Genomic DNA, 27,761 nt, shown 5'->3' with positions numbered 1-27,761 from the left:
TCACCACCAATAGGATCCTGCTTGCACTGTCCCCTAGGGAGGATATTGGTTGCAGGCTTATCTCTTTAGTTCCAAATGAGGTAGCTCCTGTTGGGGAGAAGGGGCAAATTCCCTAGATTCGTCACATTTCACTCTAGGAAAACTGTCTCGGGGGCATCAGGGATGCCTTTACTTAGGATCTCCATCTTATCATATTTTATCATGCCATCAACTTTGTGGCATTGGCGATGCACATACTATGTGTCGCTGAAATGGCAGTATTTCTCCCAAAAGGGTAAACCTTACTACTCTCCCTATCTGGAGGGTGCTTATGGTAAGATGTTGTGCATTGCTCCACCTATAGGCTGCAGTTACTGCCAGGGAATCGGGAACTGGATGCCCTCGAACGTAAAGAGGAAGGGTAGGGAACAGTTTTCTCCAATCCTGGGGTTAACAGCTTTAGTAGTGCATTTTCAATCAGGCTTTCTCCCCAAGCATGGCATGGAATCTGCCCTTCTCATTGTCTGGGATGACATGCTGGCCTATGGAGACAACAAACAGATGTCCCTATTAATTATGCTTGACCTGACCATAGCCTTTGATACTGAACCGCACCATTTTATTGACTCAGTTACAAAGTCTGACTGGGATCACCAATCAGACTGAATTGGTTTAAGAGCTTACTCTCTGATCGTGAGCAAATGGTCAACATTGGACCTTTTACTTCAGAAACTTTCGAGCTAGGCTGCAGAGTCCCTGAAGGGTCTCCATTATCCCCTTGTTTTAATTTTTACATGCCGTTCATGAGAAATATCCTAAAAAGATTCCAGCTACAATATCACTACATAATCTGACGATAACTCAAATTTTCGACAATGTATCTGGCCCCTCTGAAACATTGTCCACTCTGGTGGAAGGTTTAGCTAAGATCTATGACTGGGTAACCGGTAATGGCTTACAACCTAACCCTAGCAAAACGGAGGGCTTATTGCTCAGTCCGAAATCGATGCTCCTCAACTTTTTGGACTTTCCACCTTTTGGGCCTCTAGGATGAGACATCTTGGGATCACGTGGGTTTAGGACTGGCCAGTTACGTCCCAGATTAACAAAGTCTTCAGAGCAGCATTCTTTCGATTTCGACTACTGAAATAAGTCCTGCCCTTTGGAAGATTGGCCTCGATGGCACTCTTATCAATTCCTATATTGATTAGGATAATGATATATGCTGGTATTCCTAATTGTCAACTACACAGACTCCAAAAGATAGAAAATGTGGCAGTGCACTTTATTTTCGGCTCCCAAAAGCTACTCTATTACACCTTACTGATGGGAACTTCATTGGCTTTCGGTCCAGCAAAGAATACATTTTAAAATGTGTGTTCCGTCTTTAAATGCAAGCTTGGCCTCACTCCTGAATTGGTACCATCCTGCAAGGTGTTTAAGGTCAGCGCATAGTAACCTTCTGGTAGTTTGGCACACCTGTTGCAGTTCTATAGGAGAAAGACGGTTTACTGTAATTGGACCCACATTGTGGAACAACCTTAGCTTGGAGCTACACAACGTTGATACTCTACTGATATTCAGAAGAAAAATAAAATGTACAACTCTTCTCTTTGGCTGATTCTCTCAATTGTTGCACTGTTTTTGGTTCTTCCTGGTTGACATCTGTGCCTAGATACAGGTTATCTTCTCGGTATACAAGGATAATAACGAATTCACTATTACAAATTACTTTATTAACAAACCCTGAATAATCCCTACGGATTTGCAGTCTATAAACGCATTAAAACACAAATGGCACGGTGTGAGGCAGTGTTTGGAGGAAGTGGTCTGTTTGTGATCCCTTGCCGAGACCCGGTGAGCCTTTCCGCAGTTGCTATTATTACTGGGAGGAGCCGCAGACAGTTCCAAAACTGTTTCCATAAAACCTGTGGCACAGCGCAGAGCCTGGCGTGAGTGGTCCATTTGGTAGACAGTGGAGTGGAAGAGCCCCCCCCCCTTGGCTTGGGACCTCTGGCCATCGGAAGGACGCATCGCTACCAGTGTGCCATTCTCCCTATAACTAAGGTGAGCCCTCGAAAGACACTGACAGTTAATCTACTTCTGGGGGGCTGGGGAGTCGAGGCATACTCTCACTGTTTATTGCTGCAATATGCTGGGCAAAGCGCACAGCTGCACGAAATCCCACTATGTACGTAAATTAAAGCCTTAAGGCCTTAGATCGGAAAAGATGATACCTGACCCAGTACCTGGAGATGCGGCTAGCGCCTCGCCTGGTAAAACATATATTGGGAAATACAGCCCCCATAAACCTACCAACAGTGGCCCCTAAAGATTTGAGAGGGAATATTACTGCATATTGTCCTACTAAGGTTATGGGGCTGCAAAAGCCATTGAATCTGACTACCGTGGACGAGGCATTGAGTTTGCTACAGGAGAGTACGAGCAACTTGGCACAAGACTTTCACAATAACTCACTACTGAGACTATGCTATGCCCTGCAAGGAAATTCGCAAAATGTCTCAAGCGGAGCAGTGAGTCATAAAAACACGCTTGCAGAGGAGGCAGGTGATGACAATTGCTTGAACAAGGAAGTCCTGCCCGCTGAGGACTGTGGTGATGGGTTAAATGTTTCACGCATAGCAGACCTGCATGAGAGATTGTCTGGTTGTCCCAAAATGAGCTATGACACAAATATTGATTCTATCCCATTCCCACAGCGTAATAACATTAGCTTGCATGAGGGCGACCCCAGGAGTAGCCTTGGGCTTGGTGTTTTGCAATTTGCTGTTAAAATGTTATTGAAATTATGTGGGGCCATACATGAAGACCTTTACACCCAGGGGCTAAATGCTTTTGATGGCAAACAATTCTGTGACCTGCTGGTTCCATGCACCTGTACAACTGGTGCTCAACTCAGGAGCTAATCACAAACTCCTTGACATTCTACCTTCTCACCGTGTTGCTATATACCAGCTACCCTGACAGTGAGATGGCCGCAAATTACAATATTCCAACTGGTTTGGCCAGTGCTATGCCTGCTTCGCCATCCACTCTTAGTCTCCTCTTTTTATTCATCTTACATAATGCTAATTAGATGTTTACACAAAGTAGTGATCAATACTTTTATCCAGTCTGTACATCTATAGAGCAACTGCAATACCACTGTAGTTAGCCTCAAGAGCTTGCTTTGCTTTGCTCTATGATTGATTGCATTATATATTAGCACCTGCGGGAGAGAGCTGGCCAATTCAGAATCTGTCAGTAGCCACCCACCTTTCATGATGGCCCGCTGTGCCTCTCTCCAGCCTTCACCCTGTCCCTGGAGGCAGTGCCCCAAGCCGAATCTCCACTGAAGTGCCACACCTCGACTCTCCCTACCCACTCACCTATGCACCTCCTGGCTCACCCTCAGGTTCTGGATATAGCCATTTCCAATTCCCAAACATATGTGTAATTTATTTTTAAGGAAAACATGAAACAAGAAAATGATCTGCACCAAAGATGGATAGCTCCTAGTGCTCACGGCAATAAATACCGCTTTCATGGCCATGTAGGGCTGGAATGCTGCACTTGGGCTTACCTGGCTAGGGCTTGAGGGGCGTTAGAAGCCCTGCTCTCCGCCGAAAGTGGTATTTAACGGTATAAGGAAAACAGTTCATATCAATGACAGGCAAAGGACATTTTGTCCTCTTGAAATTGACAATTACCATGCCTGCTTTAACACCATACTATGTACTTAGTCTTAGGCTATGAATTTGAATGTATAAAACTTCTGAACTTCTTCTGGCACAGTGCATGATGGATCAAGCATACAATATACAAGACACTGCTCTGTGCAAGACCTACAGCACGCACCTGCACAGAGCGTTGCCCTGAAAACTGTTTTCAGAGAATTGTCTTCTCTATTTATGTCTATTCATGCAGCTAACATTTACATTTTGAAGACACTAATCTCAATGTCTTACTTCAGCGGTACAAAATAATGCTGTATTGTTGCTCATATAATGTCTTGGGTATAAATAACTACTGGAGGCATTATGAATATTAGTACAACATTGCTTATCAAATAGGTTTGTTTGCTAATCAAGAACATTTTAATTAGCAAACGCTGCTAATCAATTTTTGAAAACAAATGTACGCCTTGCGATCAAAGTGTGCTGTGAACTGATGAAGACAAGCTCATTGACATTTTTTGTCCAGCAGTAAGCCCTGCTGATGGTTGTGTTGTCAGGGGAGTGGGGAAGGAGATGTTGGCACGTACGGGGCACAGAAGATCGGTCCAAAGCAGATGCTGAAAACAATGACATCAGGAGCATTGTGTCATGAGGATATGAGAGGAAGGGTCCCTTTAACATTCACAGTAGTAAAATAATTAGGACTGGTTAAAAGGAAAGTACATTGTAGTATGTCCACGCTAGGGTGGCTTTGCCAAGGAAATATCGAGGAGGCATGGAATGTACCGCTTATGGTAAAATAACGGTAGAATATGGTTAGGGTATTGGATGTATTGTAGGGATTGTAGAAAGAAAAAGTAGGGAGGATCATAGTGCAAATTTGGGATGTGAAATAATCTCAAATGTTAAGGTTATTAGAGTATGGTGAAAAGTGCTGCAGGTTTGTGGCTGGATGTGAGAAAGTAGTTCCACAACAACATTTTAGAGTATAGCTTATAGTACAAGTGTTGTTGAGGAATTATAAGAATTATAAGAATTCGATTTAGTTAACACTTTATAGGTGTAGAGTTGCAAAACTGCAAAAGAACTTTTAGGATATAATAAACCTAAACTCAGAGGTGTATTTTTGACTCATGTAGAAAGGGTAAGGGTGAGTGATTGTACTTACATCAATAACAGGTGTTACAGTCTTTTTCAAACCTTCAAGACTACAATTAAAACAGCCAAAACCTGACTCTCCAGCAAGTGCAAGCACTGCTCAAAAATGAGTTACATTTGTAATTGAAATAGAAGCTCAGCAAAACCTGTCACTGTAGTGATAATCTAGATAGGTATTTAACTTTTGTATGTAGCGCCTCATGTGTGGTTAGTCCATCTTCTAGGCACTGCGATTATTATACCTCTGTCGATAGTCAGTTGACCAACCTCTGAAGAATGTTAGCCGCTAAAATAGCTCAGCCATTTGAGCGCTCGTTGTTGTTATCTTGTGTGATTTGCAGTTTGTAGGTTTGAATCTCGGCAAGGCCAACTCAGCCTTTCATCATTCCGAGGTTGATAAATGAGTACCAACTGCGGTTGGGTGATAATTGTATGTAAATATGTTCTATGTTCAGCGCTTTTCCAAAAGCGCATATAAATAACAAATCATCAACTCTGTCCAGCCAAATTTGACCATGAGATTAGGTATAAAATGAAGCATTGTGTCCTTGCGTCCTTACGTATCATAACATTGGCATACCCTTAGGTAGTAGTAGTTCCAGGAACTGAGGACTTTCATTAAGCATTAAAAGACAGTTCTATCAAGTCTGAAAACAAACAATCCAATTCATGTTTGCTTTGCTGTGTAATTGGCTAGGTTTTTTGTGTTTAAGAAAAATAAAAATATATACAAAAGATCAAATGGTCAGACCTTAGAGAAATAATGAGGCGTATCGAGTGACGATCTCCGTGTATTAGATTAACTTCCCATGCAACATGTTTTAGGAAGTGAAGCAGCTGGAGAGTGGCTGGGAATTGGTATAGAAATAATTTAGAAGTCTAAGGCTCAATTCCTTCAAATTATGGCTTACTGAATTTCTACTATGCAAAACCTTTACTTTTTTATGTAGTTTATTACAAACTATTAAAAAAAAAAAATACAATTCACATTTCTCATTACATCATTTCATGCAAACTCACTTATCATTTGGATCCAACGATTCAACCTCCAACATTAATTTTAAGGTTAACGAAGAGGCAACTGATCTTTGATCAGTCCTGTACATTACTCAAGAGTTAGTCTATGTACCATCTTTTATCAGCAGGTCATTCACTTGCTCCAAGTAGAAAATCAATGCATACATCAATTTTGTGTTAGTTCCATCAGATAGCAACAACCACCAGTTTTCACCACACATAGATGGTCTTTCTTGTATGTAGGCTCCCAAGTATCCTGTCCTCAGAGAACAAGACAGGGTTAAATGCTTTAGAGTTTAGTCTGCACTGTTACATAGTCTGCACTTAAGATCTAACAGTAGATTTCTTTTCCCCACAAGCTTTGCACTTCTTTAGTTTCAAATACGTTAAGTCGAAATTTCATGAATGTAGCTCTTTGTTTTCGACTTGGAAACTTCTCCAAGTAGCTTGGTAACTTGTTCAATGCTTTTGTTTCTGATGCCAAATTTTGCATCAATCTATGGCGTGATCTCTGATCAACAGTGTTTACCCAGTCTTGTAACCACAATTTCTTTTTGACAGAGTTTGGGTTCTCCTGGAGTGTGGCGTTGTCAGTGTTGATCTCCATCAAGAGATTTTCGCACTGATCTGCCCATTGCCTTAAGATCGTTTCATTCGAGTTACATCTTGGATTATGGAGAATGTCAAATTGTGGTAGCCCATCATTGGCAGTCATTTTTCTATAGAGCGTGAGCATGTTCCATGCGACTCTCGCATTTATGGATGCGAGCCCCAGCTCATAAAGAATACACGCCGGTGGGACCCCCTTACGGAGCCGCAGCACTCTTCGCCAGAAGGTATTTTCGAAAAGTGTCCATAATGAGTGTGGCCAATGCACATTCAGCACCATGGATCAGGGCAGGTACAACTTTCTGCTTATAAAGTCCACTACTGGCTTTATAGAAAATGTACCATATTTCATGTTTATTACCAAGCCTTGGGCTGATAGTTGTTTGCATTTTGCTTTTGCCTTTTGCACACAGGGAGCATCATTGATATTACTGTTGATCCACATACCAGGATATTGCGTTTGGTTTACGCATCTTAGGGGTTCTTTCCCCAAATACCATTGAGGCTTCTTTTTAGATGTTCTTTTTTTCCTCTTAGGTTTCGCAGTATTAAGATTTCCGATTTTGCAGGATTTATCACAAGATCATTTGCATTTTTCCAGTGCAGACAGTTTTCGTTGCAGGCCAATAGGGGTAACATCCAACAAAACCAAATCGTCGGCATATAGCATCCAACCAAGGTGGTTCCCATTGATTTTAGGAGGGAACGCAACCACTTCACCCAGGGTTGTACCAACGTCCAATATGAACAGGTTAAACAAAATGGAAGCCAGCGGGCAGCCCCATTTGAAGCCTCTATAGGTCTTAATAGGGGCGGACAGGGTACCAGCACTATCAAGCTGAATTGTTATGTCTGATCCTGAATGAAACTCTTTAAGTGCTCTGATCAGGCTTGCTGGGCAATTCCATTTGATCAATTTTGTCCAGAGCAGTGCCGTGTTCACACTATCAAAGGCGTGACCCGGGTCAATGAATGCTAGTATAGTTTTGTACCTTGCCGAATTACCGCCACCTTCAGCAGGTTGATTATGAGTAAATTCAGCTCACAGCCCATGCCTTTAATAAACCCAGTTTGCCTTGGGTCGAAGGCGCAGGAGTATTTACTCCATGCTGTGAGGTGGTATTGAAGTTGTGTAGAAAAGATTTTTCCAACGACGTTGAGGAGTGTAATCGGGCAGTAGTTTTTTGGCTCAGATCTTTTGACTTTTTTGAAAATACACATTTAGGATGTGGATTTTACTCACACCTAGACTATTGCAATAGCCTCCTAGCAGGGCTGCCAGGTAATCAGATTAATAGATTGCAGAAGGCACAAAATGCAGCGGTTAGGCTCATAGGGAACTTGGCGTCACAGGACCATGTCTCCGCCCTAAGTAGATCATTGCATTGGCTGAAGGTTGAAGATCGCATTAAATTAAAGGTGGCACGCTTGGTGTTCAGGTGCATTAATGGCCTTGCACCTAGATATCTTGCAACCAAAGTGTGTGCTTATCACTCAATAAGAGAGCTACGCTCTGAAGATAAACTCCTGATATGCATACCTCGGACCAAAAAGGTATGCAAAGAAGACAGGAGGTTTGCTGTGTTTGGGCCAAGAATCTGGACCAGCTACCCTGGGACATCCGAGCTTGTCCATCGTTGGAAATCTTCAGGAAGAGATTAAAAACTTTCCAATTTAAATAAAAGTAATCCGCCCTCAGCAATAATGTACACACCCCATTTCTGCTATCAAGTTAACATCTGCACCCAAATGCAGTTTAGTCTGTCTGGTGCACGTGAAAAATGTTTTTTAAAAAAAAATCAAAATTAAATAATCATTCCCAATGCTTTCTAGTTGAGCTTGTAATTTGATTATGGTCAATTGTATGTATGGAGAGAAGTTTTTTGTGTTAAGGACCCGGCATCCACTCTCTTTCTTGACCAACGTCAGCAAACCAGCCATTGGTCAGCCTTTTGTTCTTTTTATTGCAAGATTTGTGGTAATCTCATAGCCTTGCACAATTGGTGCCTCCGGAAGCCAGGTTTCTTGCAGGCACAAAATGTCGATGGACCTCAGTTCACAAGAGATTTTATTGAACAGATGTGAATGCCCCCTTGTATTCCATGAGCCAATGTGGTATGTGGTTTTTTTGGGCATTATTTCACGTTAACTGTAGTTGCATCCACCAAGCGCACCAGCAATCTGTAAAGACTGGAGGGGGTTATCTGTACTCCTGCCCTCTATATGGCAGTGTAGAAGCACAGAGCACCCCAGCCAATATTCTCTATAGGGTAGCAATGGACGAGCAATCAAGGCTTAAGCTCTCAGGAGGTGATGCAGGCTGGTTCTTAAGTACATTGTAGTCCCCAAGCACCCCCAAAGGAATGTCCACACACTGTTAGTGAAAACAGTTCTTTGTATAAATGAGGCTTTGGTCATGTGAGGCTGGTTTTACAGGGGTTGTTGGACAAGAAGGCCATACAGAGGGTGCTCAGGTATTGCAGGGGACACAGGTTATATTCTCACATCTTTCTGGTTCCAAAGGGCCTAGAGAAGACCCATGTGGTAATAGATCCGAGGCAGCACAGCAGGTTTGTGGCCAAGCTGATATTCAAGATGAAGACTCTTCGGAAGATTATACCTCTGATGAGGAGGGGGGGGCAGCTTGGCATGTATCAATCTGCAGTATGCCTTCTTGCAGAATACAATCCATTAGGAACATCAGCAGTACATGTGTGTACCATGGGCACAGATGCACCGGAGGCCGCTGGTGGTGTATCTCCATCAGCATTGGCGCCAGGCCTCACAGGAGTTCGAGGCACGCTGCCACTGCTGTCAATCTGTCTGGCTCTGAAGGACAGTTTTCTGGTGTTTGGAGGTGGCTGAGGGAGTTTTCTCCAGTGCGGTCAGTACTGATCACGCTTACAACAGAGGCGAGTCGGGCGGGGAGCTACGCTGCGCATCTTATTCATCAGGAGCTGTGAACTCAGGCAGAGAAATCGCACTCCTCCATTTGGAAGGAGCTGGCAGTGTTTGCCAGAGCCCTGGTGTTTTTTTTTCCTGACAAGGTGCAGAGAGGTATAGTGGGGTGTGGGGGGGGTGTCTGTGTTGGTGCTGATGAACAATACATCAGCAGCTAGGATGTGCATTATTTCAGCGTTCAGGGGTCAATCTTTGCTGTCTCTGGTACCATCACTTGCATCACTGGTCTGGGGCTCTCTGCTCCGAGTTTGTTCCTGGCTTCGCTGTCCAAGGGTGTGCAGAGCCGTTTTTCAAAGATAACTTGGTACCTTGGCGGCAGGCTCCCACTCTGGAATCTTTGGTGTATCAACTAGTCCAGGTCAAATATATCATCCGATGGTCATTTGCGGTCATCCAACTCGTTCCTTCTCCACTTCTTGCATTTCATCGAGTGTTCTCTCTTGCTAGATTCTGAGAATGTGGAGATGTCAGATTCATTGTCGCCGCTGTAGGGTAGCAAGTCTGAGGATCTTTCATCCTTTGAGTCCTCCTCTGGGCTAAAGGGTACATGCCCCACTTCATACTATTAGCTTCTAGGGATTGATGGAATGCGCTCAGTGAACTTGCTTGCTTAGTATCTTTCCGCGCTGTTTGTGTGGAACCCATGGGGGTGAGGGGTATGGATGCTCCTTGACCTGCAGGTCTTCTTAATCCCCCGGTCATGTCTATCTGGCTCTTCCTCCTGTGAGAGCATTGATCTGTCTGCTCAGATACCCTGGAAGAATGCCAATCAGTACTCCACCATGCTCAATTTTCTTTTGAGTGGGCCCAGAACTGTAAACACTGCTCTTCTCACAAGTGGTCCATAGCTGGACTTGGCACCTTCCTGCCGTTCTGCACTCTGTCAGACTCAATACTTAGGGCCTCTTTACACAGACGGCGGTGGACCAAGGTGCTATTAGCATTCCATTTAAAGCACTATGAAATCGGCTATTAGCACCTTGGTCCATGCCGGTAAAATACAGGCACCGCCTTGGTGGAAAGGGGAATTACTGCCCTATTCCAAGGTTGGTGGGGCGGTAATTCCCCCTTCCCCCATTGCCATTCCCCATTCCCATTTTTGCCCCATAGGGCATAATGGGAATGGGGAAGGTGCTAATTACGGCACCGCAAATTGTGGTACCGTAATTAGCTCCCTGGTCCCTTTGCGGGTTGGTTTTTAACGCCTGCAAAAAGCAGGCGTTAAATTCTCCAACCCGCAAAGGGACCTCGTAGTAAGGCGGTAAGGGTTTACCGGTAAAATACTGGTATCGGTAAAATACTGGTACCGGTAAACCCTTACCGCCTACCGTGTAATGAGGCCTTAAGTGTGCCTTCCTCTTTTTGATCCCTTCTGTACATGTTACTGAAGGGAGGTGTTTTATGGGAGTTTTGGGGTACCAGAAGCCAAATCCCATGGGCCCTGGGGGTAGAAGGCCCGGAGGCATAAGGTGGGCATGTAGGAAGAAAGGGCTTCCCCCACAGGGAAATAGGGCAAAACCCATAAAGCGCATTTCCTTGGCACCCAGGTGTGCAGGGAGGCGCACAGGAGGGAAAAGACAAAGGCAACCCAGACTACTGGGTGCCCAGTTCTGGCTAAGGTGGCTGGGATAGCTAACACGCACCTGATACAGGTGGTCCCAGCCCCTGACAGCTAACATCCAAGGACCCCCTCCCATCCGGATGGAAGGGAAGTCACAGGTCATTTGAAGTAGCTATAGGTGACTACCTGCCCCCAGGCCGTTTTTGGCCTATATCTGGTGAGGGCAGGGTAGCCTGTCTTCTGAAAATCTTCCTCTTGGAGCAGTGCACAGCTCTTGTGAGGTTAGGCGCACAAGCACAGAAGAAAAAAGAAAGCGGCGGCAGAGGGCCACACCAATGAATCTTTTCAATTCACGGGATAAATGAGAGGCGGCGGACCCGAACCAGACGCGGTGTACGGCCGGTGCAAGAGAGAAAAGCAGAGGCTAAGAAAGGATTATGTTCAAAGCAGGAGGCGTGCCGAGGCTTATTGGGCCCCTCCAATTCCAATGAAGGTGAAGCTCAGCACATCTTGCAGGGTTGAGCATCACCAACAGCGGCTGGAGGAAGCCACAGCCTGACTCTTCCCCAGCCCCCACGGCTCTTGCGAGCACGAAAAAAAAACAAAGAAAGCATCACCTTCAGTGGCCTCTGCACTGCGTGTGAGAGAGGTGCGTAGGCAGGGAGTAAAGATGCCAGACTCTTCCCCAGCCTGCGAGGCTTGTGAGCTCTGAAGGGGGAAGGTCACCGACACACGGCAGGCACAGCGAACCCTTGGATGCAGTAAAGGTGCCCGACTCTTCCCCAGCCTGCCAGGCGTGTGCGCTCTGAAAGGGAGCCAATGTGAACGGGCGCGCTCCCAATCGTAGGATATAGCGCAATGGAGTTGCTGTCTGGTGCTTTGCTCCAAGCTCTTTTCTAAGCAGGCAGGCTTACACGCTGACCAAAGAGGAGAGAACGCTATTCTTTTGAGTTACGCAGGTATGATTTTGTAGTTTAAAAATAAAAAGATTTTTTTTATCCCACTTTCCTTTTCTTACGCACACAAGTTCCTCTTTCTTTTGGCCACTCGGCCGGGCTGGTGATATTCCCAGAAAAACATGAAAATGAACTCAGGCCTACTAAAGCGGGTAGATTGTTGCTTCACGACGTTGGGTAGCCTTTATTTAAGCCAGTCGTGCCTCATTCTCCTCTACTGTGGAAAACGGGTATATTACGTTCATAAATGGCCGCTGTGTTCTTATCACTAGATCCAGGAAGCACGCGTGTGTCCTTCTTTAATGTCTATAGCTAGTGTACCCGGAAGTAGTACTGGGGTTCGTCAGGTGCAAGCCTTTTATATAATAATAACACTAATAATAATATGTACAGATTACGAGGAAATACTTTACATGGACCCTGTTTTTTTCTGAAATATTTGGTTAATTTGTTTACATATGTTTTTAATCACTGTTACATCATCTGAATTGGTTGACAAACTACGCGATCGAATATTTGTGTATGTTTTAACTCTGCAAACCTGTCGCAGAACGTGACATTGAACTTGTTTTATACTTAAACCCTATGTCACGCGTTTTTTTAGTTAATTCGGGTTTTACATTTATTGAGGGGAATTATTATTTTTTCCCCTCAAACAGTTTTCAAACACACAGTATCGCAATACTGACGTGAAACAGAACCAAAGGACCGTAAAACGCGGGAATTTTGTATTTCTGTGTGCCTAGTGGCAGATTCTGCATGGAATCTTTTCTACAATTGTTAGAGCTTTTTTTTCCCCCTTGGGTTTACGTAAACTGCTGAGTCATGATGATGTTTTGTGGCAGGGTTTAGGGCCGTAAAAGCTTTCGTTTGCACACTCTTGAGCAAGACTGCAAGACTGTCAAGCCGCTCTTAGGTACGCTTTGTTTGATCTTTGAACCGCATGTTCTTTTTCTATAATTTCCTTGCATTAATTCGTTTTGGAGCATGTCTTGTTTGCTGTAGAATGACGCTTAATTGCTTTCTTCTGGGCATGCCTCTCATTCTGGTGTCCCGCTCTCAATAAATAACCCAACATTATCTAAAAGCTCCATGGCACTGCAGGGAAGGAGGGATTTTGCACCGTGGCTTAATTCAAGCTAAGAAAACTTTATTAGATTCCTACAGCATCTGTCATGATCTGGGATTGTGCTAAGTGTGTGATATGGTGCTGTGCTTACCTGGACTATGAGGTCATGTGGAACCTTCTAGCTTCATGGAAGGTTGGCAAGGTCACTGCTTACCTGGGCTATGAGGTCATGTGGAACCTTCTAGCTTCATGGAAGGTTGGCAAGGTCAGGGTTCTGGGATTCTTGGGATGACAGTTTGCTTTGATGTGGATGTCTCGGTAGTTTCCTCTACTACCTTGAAACTTCAATAAACCCCATACATGCAAACATTCTGTGACCAAAAATCTGTAGGAATCTTAAAGTTTCAAAAATAGTCAGGCGAGGAGGTAATGATAGGAATACATAGCTCTCAACCATTTATGTCGCAAAGGCGGGTGAAAACACCCTATTTTATTTTTGGCGGGTGAGAGGCCCATTGAAACGAATGGGCGTGCATGAGGCTTGGCGTGTGAGTCAGCTGTTTACAAGGCGGGTGACACCCGCCAAAAGCGTGTGAGTTGAGAGCTATGGGAATAGGGCGTGTCAGCAGCCCATTGTCATTGAATGAGCCCGCCGCCGCGGTTGCATTCAATGACAATGAGGCTTCTGCCACCGCGCCAGCTCGGGGAGGGCCCTTGAAAGACTCCCCCCGAGCTGGCGTGGTGGGGGGGCTAATGGTGCCTTTTGTCAAAGGCACTCGCGGCAGAGGGGCACATTTAGCCCGCTGCCGTGGGCGCCTTTTACATCAAAAGCCTGCATGCCGCACTTTCTCCCGTTATGCCAGCTCGGGGGAGCCCTTGAAAGACTCCACCCCCCTGACCCCACCCCCCCAAAAAATGTTAACAAAAAAATAAAAAAAACTTACAAAAATAAAAAAAATCGGTATTGTTGCCAATAAATCGGTAGGCGGTAGGACTGCTTAAAAAGCAGTATCCTACCGCCTAAATCGGTAGGGTTGGCAAGTATGAAACCCACAATATAACTTACCTTCAGTAGTTATGTCAGCGGTTGTATACTAATTGACCTTTTCACAATTGACTTCAGAAGAATTGACCTACTTTAGAAGGTCAATTAGGACATATATGCGGGGGGAACCCCCCGCAACCCGTCCACCCAATCCAAAAACCCCTGCAACACCCCACCCAATCACCTTATATTATTTATAATCCAAAACCATCCCAATACATATATAAAATAACTAAAATAATATAAAGGTCAATCGTGCAGAAGGTCAATTAGGACCACAATAATTAGGTCAATTGTAAAAGGTCAATTTGGGTAATGCCATGTCAGCATCCTTTTACTTTACCAGCTACACCTATACACATTTCCGATTTCATAGTGCTTTAAATGGAAACAAATATGTGCTGGGACTCTGCAATCTAGGCTTTAAGAGGGCTGGGCCAGTACTGTAAATGGATAACATTTACTGGGGGGGGCTCTCATCCTTAGAAGGGTGGGGCCCTAGCCTAGTCATGCAATACTGTATCTCTTCAAATAACCCAAACCTGTCAATTTGCATGAAAGCAAAAGGCATTATGGGAATACAAGAATGTCCACAATTGTAAATGTTTTATGGTGATTCAGTAGAAACACTTTTGAGTGAATTATGGAATTTGGGCTCTGCAGTTTTGATTGGCCATACTAACCCTAAGGAATGTATGTCTGTAGATTGCAGGCTGTTGTATCTTGAATGTATGAGTCTGAGTGTATGCAAGGTGAGGCCTCTGAGAATGCTAGGTGGCAGCCTGGGGGTTCTAAGGATGTCAGTTGTGACTGGGAGTTATGAAAGGGATGAGAGTAGATGCTATGTACCTTCTCTCCCACCTCTATGCTGTACCTGTAACTAAGAAGAATAAAGCATCCATGTTTCATTTGCAACTTACCTGGGTCAGTCTGGTTCCTGCTCCTTGTCCTTTACCTGACTAAGGATACACCATTTTGGTGATGAGGATGAACTAAAGCGAGCCCAGAGAAAAGGAGGAGAATTCTGAGTGATGGAGACTCAATAAGAGAAAGAAGTGAGGCCTCACACGAGAAGTCTGTTCACGTGAAGAGCAGAGTCATGGAAGCAGAGCTGAGGGCAAAATATGTTAAATCTTGAGTTGTCTAGGCTGCATGAAGGTCCAGGAGAGGACCATGACAGGTATAAGTCCTGCATTGTGGGGGTACATAAGGTTGGACACTCGTGTATCAATGCAGGCAGCCAGAAGAATCAAAGCCTATCCACAGGGCATGAAGAGTGCCGGCATGAAGAGCCCTGGCCTGGCACAATGAGTGGACCAGGGAGGCAAAGTTGCCTGAATGTAGACTGCCAGGAGGATTGCACACTGGGTGTGTGTGTACATGGTGCAGCCAGACAGAAGCAGCATGTCTGAGCACCGTTGCGCTGCAGACAAATGTGGCATTCGTGGACTTGTGGTCTTTTAAATGCAACCCTGGAGGACTGAAATTGAAGGTGAACGCAGAGCTGGGGGGCAGTGGAGAGGGTCAAGGGGGCCGGCGGTGTCACGCGCACCGTGCAAGCCCTGAGTTCCATAATCTTTCTCAAGAGTTCGGAAGAAGGGAAGTTGAAGAAAGGCCCCATGAACGTGTGCAGGGTGTAGAGAAAGGGTTCAGTCTACGTTTGTTGCTGTTGCGGGTCATCTAGTTAAAAGAAACAGTGCGTATGAGGGTACCACGAGGAGATTAAAGCAGCGGTGGTATGGCAGGACCGTCAAGAAGCTATGAGGTACTATTGAAGGGGCGAATCTACAAACAAACATACTATTTCTATGCTGGGAGCTAAGCAAATGAAGGTTTTTATTTAAAAACGGATGCCGACATCCAGTTAAGTGAAATGCAGTGGCGCTCAATTAAGGATCGAACTTTAAAGCTGGAACAAAGAAATATGAGCTGCAATAATTGTTCTGCATTGGTAGGATCTGCCGATACGGATTATAAGGAGCTCCGTTGGTGCTGGAGTCTGCATCATAGTTTAGTGAAAGAAACATTCAAGGTTTTTTTTCTCCTCTTTGTGCAACAAGAAAGAAATGTTGAAATTAAGTTTTTACGGTGGTTGAGTGGCTTTATGAGGTTTTATGCTAATGAGTAGCTTATGAGATATTCCAGGAAGCAGTTATGAAGTCTGATATTTATTGGGGGAAATGTGAGATGTGTTGCATCAATTGAAATTCACATCGAGATTTGTTTTTAAATACACATTTTTGATGTACACTTGTAGAGTGCCTGATCAACACTGCTCTGCCAAGTGCTGTGTTTTAACCCCTTATCGATGGAATAGTTAATGCAAAAGTGAAGCAGTTAGCCTAATATAAAAGTTACGTTTGTTGCACATTCAAAGGAATGAAGTGTTTTAGGTAGGGAGAGAGGTGTACATGAAGTTTAAGAAAGTTTAATTTATGGAAATTAAATGTTTTGCAGAGGTGCATGAAGTGTAGTGTATGCAAGGCGAGGCCTCTGAGAATGCTGTGTGGAGTGCTGGAGGCCTGGGGGTTCTGTACCTTCTCTCCCACCTCTATGCTGTAACCTGTAACTAAGAAGAATAAAGCACCTACGTGAAATGTGAACATTTATGTGATAAATGTGCATGGAGTAGAAGTGAGCAATTTTGTGTTGCATGAAGTTAATATAGTGGCTCACATGCTGGCCAGATGTATTGCCAACTATGAGTATCAAGTGTTTAGACAGTGCATAGATTTAGAAATTCGACTTGAGGTGAGCTTGACATGCATATTTGTGAGAGCATCCAAGTGGTGAATTTTTTGATGCATATTTGTGAGAGCCTCCAATGTAGTTATATTATGAGTCATATGTTGGTTTAGGGCAACCATACAGTTGTTGAAGAGCAGAGTTGGGGTTTGTGTTGCTGATTATTTAAGTAGAAGTGGATTAGAATTGCATATTTGAGGAGAAGGATTGGAGTTCCCGCTTGGCACACAAGGTACTGCCAGTGTATTGAAGTGGTTTTAGTACATTTTGTGGTTTTAGACACTGGTGTTTAGACACCCCAACTTGTGTTTATATTATTATTAAATCTTATTTAGCTGACATTTTCTTTTTTATGCAAGCATATCATTTTTTCCATCCTTAATTTTGTTTTTGTTGTGCTTGCTTTTAGATTTTGCACAGTAAATTTGTGCACCTCACACAAGGTCTGTGTTTCTTCGCACCATGTCTGTGTGGTTGCGCTCATGTGTTCAGTGTGTTCTTTGTATTGTGAGTTACTTTGCTAACCTTTTATGTGTTCTTGTGAGAGAAGGGATGAGGTGTAGATTGTTGTGGAGATTGTGTTTACTTGTTTGTTTTGTTGTAGTAGAGATGGATGCCTAGGATGTTGTTTGGCCAGTGAAGTTAGCCCCGTGATGGGCCAGCCCCGGTGGTGGGGTTAGTTTATTTCTCAGATGTGGCAGTACCTGGCTGAAGGAGTATATTTGTGAGGGATGAGATTGTAGGTTTGTTTTTATTGTCCCAGTGTGGCATGGTTGTACTCGGTAGTGGCAGTACTGAGACCCTGGTGTGGCAGGTCAGGGTAGAAGGAGTTTTAGTTTTGTTGAGGTTGTTTGTCCTAGCATGTGAAGGAGTGTCCTTCACAATTGTTGTTTTTTTAGGGAAGGAATGTGTTGTATCTTTAGTGTATGCAAGGCGAGGCCTCTGAGAATGCTGTGTAGAGTGCTGGAGGCCTGACGGTTCTGTACCTTCTCTCCCACCTCTATGCTGAAACCTGTAACTAAGAAGAATAAAACATCCATGTTTCATTTGCAACTTAGTTGGATCAGTCTGGTTCCTGCTCTTTGTCCTTTACCTAACTCAGGATACATAACAGGGCATATATACCCGTTTGGACAGGTGCAACACGTATGTGGGGCTTGGGCTGTTTCTGTATTCAGTTTCCCATGCTGAGTCTACTGAAAGTATCTGCATGTTGGAATGTGGGTTGCTTGTGCATGCGATGACTGCTTCAGGACAGATCTCGCTGGCAGTATCTAGTTCTAATTCTGAGTTTTCACACGCACAAGCAACCCGTGCTTCAACGTGAAGACCGCTTTCCGAAGACTCGGCAGAGCCTTCTGAAAGCAGCCTGCTCATGGAAGTGTGGGTTGCATGGCTGTGCAATTACTTGGAATAACTTGGCTTCAGAGCAGATCCGTGAGTGTCGTGGGCAAGACGCTGGGAACAGGGCAGCGCTATTTGTCATACTTCGAACAGTGTGTTACTCTTCGTTTTCTCACTCTCTATTTGTATAATTTTCGATTTGCCTCTCTTCCCACTTACCCCTTCCTTCACACTAATCATGTGTCTGCCCTCTTTCACTTTTTGTCCCATCAGCAACGATCTTTCAAAGAGGTCCAATCACAGACTGATTTTGCACTGTTTTGCCTCCAGTATTATGATGTACAAAAGTTGGTAGGCATTGCGAGAAAAGATGGTCAGAAAGAAAACGAATACTAAATGAACAATTATGATCTATGGGTAAACAATGGTGCTCAAAGAGAAAGGCCACCCATTTATATTTTACAATCCTCAACGTATCTAGGGACACAGAGTGGGTGCATGTATGAAACAGTGAGCAGACAGCTGTATTACTTAGCTTTAAACCTGCTCATCCTAACAAGTTGGTAAGTCTTACTGAGGGCAGCATATCATGGCTTTGGTGGAAAGTTTCTTCTCTCTGCTAATTGCATGGAGAGGACCACTCACTCTACCGCTTCAGTGTTAGCAGTGCTACCCATGCAATTTTGATTTCTTGTACCACCAAGCACAAATTCAGACAGACCTGCATTTCCTTGCATTCTTTACGACTTTGTAGTGCAACCGTAAATGGCTCCTGCCATGTATGTATATGGAATGAGGCATTTACATGAATTTCTATTTTACTAACAGTTGTCGGATTCCATGGGTATCTAAAGCATGTCCGCCAATATCAAAATCCGATGCTGCAGGGCAATGAATTAGCATTTGTTTTTAAAAGGTGCAGCGGATGTGGTGGTGAAAATGTAATTTCACACGGAGAGGGAAATTAGAACTCTCACCATTCGTAACCTTTTATACATGCTTTTTGCACTTCATTTACAGCTGGAGGAGAAAAATTACTGCAGAAATCTGCCTAATTGGTAGGGAGGATTTAGGATAGTACAATTTGGTTAAGCTGGGATTTAAATCCATTGTGCAATTTAGACAATTGACCACATACCTTTCAAGCTTTACATGGTACAAATATTTAGGTTTTGACTTTCAGAAAACTAAAATCGTATAGAGCTTACTTGCAAAGTGCACACATCGCATAGTAGAACAATCTGACAATACATACATCTTTACAGAAACATGTTAAACCAAATGAGTATAATTGTAGCTTTATTTTCCACATCTTGGAAGACCAGTCATAGAATGTAAAATAATGCAATCCTGAAAAATCCAATTTTCACCACCACTAAACCATGTGTACTTTAAAAATGCACAATAAAAGAAATATTGTGATCACCTACCAAAAATATTTATTTTTCACAAACTTCCAACTTGTATTGCATGGTGTTAAAACTAGTCACCACATGTGACAAACTGGATTATACAAGGATGAGTACACGCTACTGAGCCCTCACAATTCAACAAAACAATCATAAAGGTAAAACGAGCACAGTTAAGAGATACACCTTTGCCTTTTGTGTTAATGTGGCGCGAGGGAAGGCTATACTCTAAAGAGGAATGTAAATATTGGAATGTCCTATCTGGGTTCTATACAAATATACATACTTTAATTAATCACACCAATTACAATAATGAACTATACAAACTACACAAAACCCACCCCTGAGGAAAGAACACAGAATAAGAAAAGAGAGCCAGATGCAGCCATAATGAATCAGCGGTGTTTGGCAACTGATAACCACAATCTATAAAAAAGTGAGAATGTGTGGGTTTGTGGCTTTCGCTTATGTTCCCTATACAATTCCACAGTGTTTCACCAATCTACACCACATTGTGCACAGTCACCTGTTAGGACCCTTTTTACATTACTGGCTACATGACATTTGGACACCCCACCCCTTTCCCCGTATTTCCCCTTATTTCAGCAAAAGTCAAAATTTGTTTGTGGCTTGGCAAAGCATTGTTCCTTATACAATTCCACATCGTTTCACCAATCTGCATGGCTTCTTTTAGAGTTCAGCATGGGCTAATTATGATCATCATAGTTTGGTACACGGGTGAATATCCTAAATACAGTCCCTACACTGCAGAAACCTGGCTGTCGCTATAGCTATGAAATGGGCACCTGTGACCTGAACCTGCTCTGCGCGAAGTGGTAGAGCAGGTGCTGCAGATGAGGATGCTTATGCAGCAAGGCACAAGTACACTCTTTGCTTTTGGTATGGCACATATGAAAGGGGAATCTGATCAGCAGATTTCCCTTTCAGAGATGGAATTACCTGCATCATTTCATTAAAAATAAAACCAAAAAAACAGCTTTCACACTCTTGCCAGGTGGCAATCCATCACACCACATGAACGTGCGCACATTATTTAGTGCATTTCAAACTAACATATATTATAGACATAAACTTAGCCTTCAAAGCGCTTTTATTTAGTGCTCACTTTCAGCGTCTTGAAGGAAGGCACGTTTTTTGATAGAATCCCTTGATTCGTCACAGTACCTGTCTCCCAGGGAAGAGCCCATCCCTGTGAGGCTAGGGAGGTGAGCCCTTCCCCGTGAGACTAGGAAGGTGAGCCCGCTAGGAAATACCCTCCTTGGGGTTAGGCCAGCTGGACCGCACTGGGAGACACTCCACCCCCCCCAATCCGTACCCCTCCATTCCCCATTCTAAGACATACTATGAAGAACCTGAAGAAAAACTATTCAGACTTTATTTTCAAACAAGTACTGTATTGCTGCCTCTGAATGGAAACTTGAAATGTACTGAGACGAAGAAAAACAGTGGAAACATAATGATCATGTATCGGACAGAAAAGAAGGACTTCTACACTCTGCTGGGGAAGTCCAACGACAGCATATTAAAGAGAGGTGGCAGAGACCCGAAAGAGGAAGAACGTTTTAAACAATCTCACTAAGACGCACTGAAGTAAGATGGAACGTGCAGCGTCTAAGTCTGAGCAAAAGGCCAGGCACAAATGTGTAAGCATGCAATCCGAGGGAGAAGCCAAGTGCTGCGAGGGACAGTAGGCACACCGTCAAGAAAGAGGAACATACGGTGGTGTGACCACGAACAAGCCATTGTGGACTAGGCAGTCCAATTACGCTGACACTAGAAGAAGCAGGCTGAGATAACTGAGGAAACGGGAAAGAGCCTGTGTGTGAAACCATGGAGAGACCAGAGAGCCAACCTGATAATTGATCCAGAGGGTTCCCCAGGTGCATACAACCCAGTGACATTATCCCTGAGCAACACAGGTAACGGGGAAGGTGGGAGACGCAGTGGGGGACAGCGACTAACAATAGTTGGAACATTCATACTTGTCCCAGTACCAATCGGATATTGAGTGTGTGAGAAGGAAGAGTCAAAACGAGGAGCCTCCTACTCGTCCCAGTAAATCTCGAGTATCAAGAATAAGTGAGAAGAGAGGAAAACAGTATTTAAATGCTCATACGTATTCCTATACAAACCAAGTATGAATAATAAGTGAAGCAAAAGTGCTCATACTCGTCTGTGAGGGGTCAGTGATGTGAGGTGGACAAGTGCCTGTAAATTTTTTCAAAGTGTGACATTTGATTAAAGTAAATATTTTCAAATAAAGCCTCACTTGCCCTACTCAACTGTGGAATTCCCTACCTAGCCCAATGCTATGGGAACACCCTACCTAGTCTTAAGGCTAAGGGAACAATCTTTAGCATTGGTAAACTGGCCCTCACTCTATAAGGCAACACAAGACAATGAACAATATTATACAATATCTGAATGACCTTCAGCTGTCCTTGGCAAGATCCTTGCCTCAGGTTTTAAAGTCAACTTCTAAATGTTCAAACGTAAATTTAAAAGTTTTGAACCAGTTCTTATCACTTCCGAGTCTTCATCCGTGGCAGACTAACAAATGTACATCTTAAAAAGGATCCAGCAAAATGGGCGGAGATGGTCAACCCGATATTCAAAAATATTGAAAACACAAAACAAATTAAAAAACCATGGACGAAAAGCATCACTGTCCCATATAAGAAGGGGAAATGAGATGATCCCAGAAACTACCGGCCCATTTCCCTGCTCGCCACTATAGGGGAAATTGTTTGCATCAGACCTGCAGGGAGGGCTACCAGACTGGGCGGACAACAATAACATCAGCGATTTCCCCCATCAAACAGGATTCACTAAGGGAACTGGTACGGAACTACATTTATTTATTCTATCAATACTAATACTAAACACCATCAGGACCAAAAGGGGGCTATAAGTAGCCTTCATAGATCTAAGTCAAGCTTTTGACGGAGTAAACCGCCAAAAACTATGGCAAAAATGGAAGAATTGGAAGTGTCTGGAAGAACTTTTGCAGCCAATAACAACCCTGCATCAAAATACCACTACACAAATAAGAATCAATAACGAGGGTACCTCATCAGCTGACCTACCCATTAAAAAAGTGAGTAAAACAAGGCTGCCGACTTGCTGCTACTCTTTTAAAGTTGTACATTGCAGATCTTCCAGAGGCTTTGAGTGACACAAGGCACTTTCCCCCGAAAATCAACGATCAAGAGATCTCGATGATCTGCTACGCAGATGGCATCGTTCTAATAGACGAAACCCAAATTGGCCTTCAGTGTTTGCTAAATAAGCTGCAAACTTACATGAACCTTAATAATTTGGAGCTCAACATTAACAAATCCAGAATTATCTCTTTAGGAGGAACCAAAAAACTTATTGACAAAAAATGTACTTGGAAAATTGGTGGAGAGAGCCTAGGGAAAGTGTCATAGATACGATACCTGGGAGTAAGATTCAACCAATCTATTGCCGAAATAATTGGGAGCTTGAGATTTTCTCGAAAGCGAGAATGCTATGCTCGCAAGACTTTATGGTCATTTCATCTAAAACCATTGCATCCAATGCCATTCGATCTAATTTATTTCATCTAAAAAATATCCATCTAATGCATTTTATTTTTTTTCATTTTTTGGGGGGGGGTGGGGGTCACCCTAAACCCCAGTTTTTTACCCTTAAAGGTACACCAACAAAAATTAACCCTTTACCCACCCCCCCAAAAACATGCTTTAGATGGACATTTTTTAGATGGAAACACTTCGATGGAATTGCATTAGATGCAGTGGTTTTAGATGAATTGACTAGATACCCTCACAAGGATCCATCCTGAATGGAAGATTTGGGAAATTCTCACTGATGCCAGTACGACTCTTCTACCTGCAAAATGTGATCCCTACATTATCTTATGAAGGAGAGGCAGGGTTGAATCTTTCGTGGAGAATCTGGGCAAAACTCAAGTCATTTCTTGAAACCAATCTTGAAACTTCCTAAATGTATTCCGATTGACGCAATAAGACCAGAATTGGGGCTTCAATCCATCCTTTTATTCTAAAATCAAATGGAAATCACTAACCCTTTTAAGAAAACTTTGTCTGGAAAAACCGACGGTCAAGTACAAAATTCTAGCAACGAACTAACATGGGAAGAGTGCGTCCTGCTTAACATCTGGAAAGACAAGTGGACTAAACAGGTGTATGAGCTTGACTCAACAATAGAAGAAGTAACAACGAATCCAGATCGTGGAAAGGAAAAACTGAAGAGACCAGACTTGATGCACACAAGAGAAGCAAAACTCTCGTATAAGTCTCATACCATCATGACAAATGAACATCGAAAAAGGGACTGGACACTCTCCAAAATTACCTGGTGAAATTCCCCTCAAAACACCTTCGAGAGAGGCTGATGAAAATCCGACTCGGCGTTTACCCCACAAACAAATTCAAACACAATACTGGGAAACGAGGAAAGAATGAAGGGAATTGCGGATTTTGGATAAAACACGACTGTATGGAATCAGCATGGCACTTACTACTGGAATGCACAGCTGTTGCAGATGAAGGAGTACAATGCCTCCTCAGCTACATGGAACCTTTTAAAGTTAAAACAATGGAAGATTGGTGGGAAGATTTGACACAAGGAAGGAATCAGCAATTCACATGTGCTGGAATAAACTTTCTAGATAAACGAATGAACGATCAGGAACAATCCCTAGAAATACATGAAGGAATACTCGTCACTATGGACAATGAGTGACGTTGAAGAGTAACAACGTGTATGATTCAGCACACAGATCAATCTGCTTGGAAACTTTTTAATTGATTTAAACATGAACAAGGACACAATTGTTTATTGACCCTGAAATGTGAAAAAAGTTTGTCTAAAACTAAATCCCAATTTTAAACAAAAGCAAAAAGTTAATCAAACAAAAATCTACTGGTAACATTTGGTTTCAATTGCAAAAATCCCCTACCAGCGGGTATTCCTGGTTTGGACAATAAATTATCTTCTCTTCAAGATGACTTATCACAGTTCAAAAGAATATGTGAGATTTACTTTCAGGACTTATTCAGCTACAACTTTACAATTGGTTAGAACAACTTCAGTACATTTTGGTATATTTGTGAGGATGCTTCTCTTTGGGTTGCTGCTTCCCTCTCTAACAACCACCATTCTACTGTTGTTACTGTGAGAACAGTCACATTTGTCTCTCAGTTTGCCACTACGTCAAACCACTCTAATGTGACATCCGCTGACAACATTGTATACCACCACAGTTCAGGTACTTCTATGATCAGGCACAGTCTGACAAGACACTTCAACCTCTTCATGTAAGCAAGGCACTCTTCCCTTAAATGACTTTCTAAAAGTGGGCATCCTCTTGTGTCTAACTGCCACAAGAATAACCTGCCTCTGCCCAACAGACTTGCTTTCTATAAACATCAGCTGTCTTTAGCATTGCAGGTTATACTCTACTTCTGAATGTTCTTTACAAGCATCCAGTTCCCTTTCCCCAGCTTTACTCACACCTTTTTTGCCCAAGTAATTACGCAGAATCCGTAGTGCCACTCTTTCAGCTTCAGGTAACAATGCCACACTTGTATCTTAGGCCTCTTGATTTTGGCAACTTCACATAGTAGGTAGATGGCTTTAAACAAGACTGGTTTCACAATGGAAAGGGTTCACTTCTTGGCTTAGGTAATGCTTGTTCTTCTCTTTGTGTATTCTTTCCTTCTGGAAACAGAATGTCGATCCTGAATACAATAAAAGGTTCAGTCTTCAAAGTGAAAACATATTTGGGCACACACAACCACATTTTGAGGTAGTTTGAGTTTTCAGGGGGTACATTCCTATGCAAGCGCTCCAAGAAAAAAGGTATATAGAGGGTGTGTACATATATTTATTCAGTTTGAGACAGCATAAACTGAACTAATTGTATGTGATTTACACAGCCACATATATCATGTCTTGTGAGATTTTTGTTAGTAAGTGATGTGAACAAAATTCTATTTGAACATTCTCCTGTTCATGGCAATATAACAAAAAGAACAATTGCCAACTGCGTGGCAAACAGTTTCGCCCATTCGGCTTTGTCAAGGCAGTTGGTCCAATATTATAATTGTGCAATAATTCGGAGTCATACAGTACATTTCTGTAGTATCACATGAATTGGGGAAGTCCTATAGGATTATGCAGTATAAGGGCATCTATGGGTCACATGCGTAGTAAAGGTAGTTTCTTGGGATATTCTTGGTTGTAGTAAAATAAGCTAGTGGCTGCCATTAGTCTGCGTTGGGGATGTTAGATCCTGGTATAGATGCGTGTTCTGTTCAACCTGTTGGTCTCCCCTCAGCGCTCCGGTGTGCCTTCTGTGCATGTCCAAGGCAGATTTTCAGACTTGATGATGAACAGATTTGTAATCCCAGGTATTGTTAAAGGAGGCCGCTTTTAGACTTTTTTCGGGAAACACAATTGGTCACACGCAACCTTCCTTTGATGCAGTTTTCACTCTGTATCACTTGTAACACTTGTACTACTTCAATGTTAGATATTCGGAAAGGATTTAACAAGCATTCCTTATTCACAATCAAGGACACGCAACCACTCCTTTTTATTCCGAAAAAGGTTCAACAATGGATGTGTATAGGTGCCTTATAAATGCCATATCATGTCATGTAGCGGCTTTCACTTCTCACGTGAACATTACAGTTTTCAGAATAAGCACGAGTGCTCCATTTCCATCGTTAACGGACAGTTTAAGGATATCGAACAACTTCCATTCCATTCTGCTTCCCTGACTTCCTCGACATCTGCTACAATTTCGGGCTCACTTGCGACTGTGATGCTGGAAATGCATTGGAGGGACAGGGCCTCCCTGTCCTTGTCCTGTAGTCCTTTCATTTGTGTTCTATATTATTTTCTGCCCAGGAGTCGCTCTTCCTGTTTTTGGTTTGGTGTACAGACCCATGGGATACCCCTATGGCACCCATGGGTGGGGGTACAATCCTGTGCCCCTAGTGTATGTTTTTGTGCACCTGTGGGTGGCCCAAAGAGCAGGGTATAGGTTGGTGGCAGCTCTATGCTGAATTTGGCAGGGGCTCTGAGTATCCTCCATTTTGGGATACCCAGGCCCTGTCATTGGAATCCGTTGATTCCTAATAGGAAAGAAGATGGCCCCTGTGGCCTCTTGCTTTCTATTGCCTGTTACCTTGTTTTCCCAAAGTCCTGGGAAGCCCTGACTCTGTCCCTTCCCCCTGACTGGCTGTCGGGTGGAAGTTCCATATATGGTGTTGTTGTGAAGTCCAGTCCAGACTGGCTGGAGCCTTCCCAATGACTGTATGTTGTGGGTACACCCTGTGGGTGGGACCTGGGTGAATGGAGTGTGTGACCAATATGCACTTCTTGTTGTGGTTGTCTGGTTTATGGCATGAGAGACAAAGACTGAGACAGCCCTGCCCGAAACTGGCCTGAATGCAGTGTGTAGTGTTGAATGGCTGGGTACTTGTCCCAATCCACATTCCTTGTTGTGACTGTGTGACTGTTTAGGTAACTGACTCCGTATTCTGCCTATTGTTTGAACCATCTTGCTTTCCCTCCTCTCTCTATAGCTGGTTTCCTTTTTATGAATCTGTGTGACATTTTAATAGTATAGTTGATGCACTTTAATGAGATCTGATAATATTGGTGGTACCACTTTAGAATTGTATATATTTGCCATTGTTGATTTCTGAGTACAAAGTGCGTTATTGTGATAGTCTACATACCTTTGAATATTAATTATATAAAGACTGTTTTCAGTAATACAGTGTGTGGACATTCCTTTGTGGGGGCTTGGGGACTACACTGTACTTAAGAACCAGCCTGCATCACCTCCTGAGAAGCTAGGCCTTGATTTCTTGACCACGTACCAATAATAGAGAATCTTGGCTGGGGTCCTCTGTGCCTCTCCTCTACCATATAGAGAGTAGAAGTACAGACCACCCCCTACCAGTCTTTACAGCGACCCACACCCTTCTCTAGCACGGGTGTCTCTGGTCCGGCCACTTTAATTGGGAGTGACTTTCACTCCCGAGACCCCCAGCTTGCCTTCTGCTTCTGCACGATCAAGGCTCTGCAATTGCAGAAACTCTGCTCACATTGGGAAAACCTCCCTTCCAGCACACCTTCCACTGCAAAACTGTTTTTGGAAACACAGGACCCTCTCAGAACTTGCAAGT

At 43.4% G+C, this 27,761-nt stretch overlaps 2 protein-coding genes across 4 annotated transcripts in view; one reads left to right on the top strand and one right to left on the bottom strand.

The window, feature by feature from the left end:
* SETD4 (SET domain containing 4) overlaps nt 1-11,717 on the bottom strand; it is a 390,795-nt gene extending 379,078 nt beyond the window's left edge. For both annotated transcript variants that reach the window (XM_069636124.1, XM_069636125.1), the window contains exon 1: nt 11,580-11,717. The gene's annotated coding sequence lies outside the window, so the exon portion shown is untranslated. The remainder of the gene's footprint in view (nt 1-11,579) is intronic.
* A 67-nt stretch (nt 11,718-11,784) lies between these two features.
* Nucleotides 11,785-27,761, top strand: part of LOC138525858 (carbonyl reductase [NADPH] 1-like) — an 84,402-nt gene continuing 68,425 nt past the window's right edge. Inside the window, exon 1 of one of the 2 annotated variants that reach the window (XM_069636128.1) lies at nt 11,785-11,921. The gene's annotated coding sequence lies outside the window, so the exon portion shown is untranslated. Of the gene's footprint in view, nt 11,922-12,677; nt 12,835-27,761 lie in introns of those variants that run through there. The other variant, XM_069636127.1, reaches the window with a different exon arrangement.

Source organism: Ambystoma mexicanum, chromosome 7p, assembly GCF_040938575.1.
Source record: "Ambystoma mexicanum isolate Mex_15411 chromosome 7p, UKY_AmexF1_1, whole genome shotgun sequence".
Lineage (NCBI taxonomy): Eukaryota > Metazoa > Chordata > Amphibia > Caudata > Ambystomatidae > Ambystoma > Ambystoma mexicanum.
The sequence above is the reverse complement of the archived record's forward strand: the minus strand, read 5'-3'. Positions and strand labels throughout refer to the sequence as shown.